We start from the raw sequence: 2,252 nt of genomic DNA, 5'->3' as shown, positions 1-2,252 counted from the left end.
ATATATATAACCTTAAATATAAATAACCTTAAATATAAATATATATAACCTTAAATATAAATATATATAACCTTAAATATAAATATATATAACCTTAAATATAAATATATATAACCTTAAATATAAATATAAATAACCTTAAATATAAATATATATAACCTTAAATATAAATATAATAACCTTAAATATAAATATAAATAACCTTAAATATAAATATAAATAACCTTAAATATAAATATATATAACCTTAAATATAAATATATATAACCTTAAATATAATATATATAACCTTAAATACTAAATATATATAACCTTAAATATAAATATATATAACCTTAAATATAAATATAATAACCTTAAATATAAATATAAATAACCTTAAATATAAATAACCTTAAATATAAATATATATAACCTTAAATATAAATATATATAACCTTAAATATAAATAACCTTAATATAATATAACCTTAAATATAAATATAACCTTAAATATAAATATATATAACCTTAAATATAAATATATACTAACCTTAAATATAAATATATATAACCTTAAATATAAATATATATAACCTTAAATATAAATATATATAACCTTAAATATAAATATATATAACCTTAAATATAAATATATATAACCTTAAATATATACCTTAAATATATATAACCTTAAATATAAATATATATAACCTTAAATATAAATATATATAACCTTAAATATAATATAATAACCTTAAATATATATAACCTTAAATATAAATATATATAACCTTAAATATAAATATATATAACCTTAAATATAAATATAAATAACCTTAAATATAAATATATATAACCTTAAATATATATAACCTTAAATATAAATAACCTTAAATATAAATATATATAACCTTAAATATAAATATATATAACCTTAAATATAAATATATATAACCTTAAATATAAATATAAATAACCTTAAATATAAATATATATAACCTTAAATATAAATATATATAACCTTAAATATAAATATATATAACCTTAAATATAAATATATATAACCTTAAATATAAATATATATAACCTTAAATATAAATATATATAACCTTAAATATAAATATATATAACCTTAAATATAAATATATATAACCTTAAATATAAATATATATAACCTTAAATATAAATATATAACCTTAAATATAACCTTAAATATAAATATATATAACCTTAAATATAAATATAAATAACCTTAAATATAAATAACCTTAAATATAAATATATATAACCTTAAATATAAATACCTTAATATAAATAACCTTAAATATAAATATATATAACCTTAAATATAAATATATATAACCTTAAATATAAATAACCTTAAATATAAATATATATAACCTTAAATATAAATATAAATAACCTTAAATATAAATATATATAACCTTAAATATAAATATATATAACCTTAAATATATATAACCTTAAATATAAATATATATAACCTTAAATATAAATATATATAACCTTAAATATAAATATATATAACCTTAAATATAAATATATATAACCTTAAATATAATATATATAACCTTAAATATAAATATATATAACCTTAAATATAAATATATATAACCTTAAATATAAATATATATAACCTTAAATATAAATATATATAACCTTAAATATAAATATATATAACCTTAAATATAAATATATAACCTTAAATATAAATATATATAACCTTAAATATAAATATATATAACCTTAAATATAAATAACCTAAATATAATATATATAACCTTAAATATAAATATATATAACCTTAAATATAAATATATATAACCTTAAATATAAATATATATAACCTTAAATATAAATATATATAACCTTAAATATAAATATATATAACCTTAAATATAATAACCTTAAATATAAATAACCTTAAATATAAATATATATAACCTTAAATATAAATATATATAACCTTAAATATAAATATATATAACCTTAAATATAAATATATATAACCTTAAATATAAATATATATAACCTTAAATATAAATATATATAACCTTAAATATAAATATATATAACCTTAAATATAAATATATAACCTTAAATATAAATATATATAACCTTAAATATAAATATATATAACCTTAAATATAAATATATATAACCTTAAATATAAATATATATAACCTTAAATATAAATATATATAACCTTAAATATAACCTATATATAACCTTAAATATAAATATATATA

Source organism: Scomber japonicus, chromosome 8, assembly GCF_027409825.1.
Source record: "Scomber japonicus isolate fScoJap1 chromosome 8, fScoJap1.pri, whole genome shotgun sequence".
NCBI lineage: Eukaryota > Metazoa > Chordata > Actinopteri > Scombriformes > Scombridae > Scomber > Scomber japonicus.
This window is presented reverse-complemented; position numbering follows the sequence as displayed.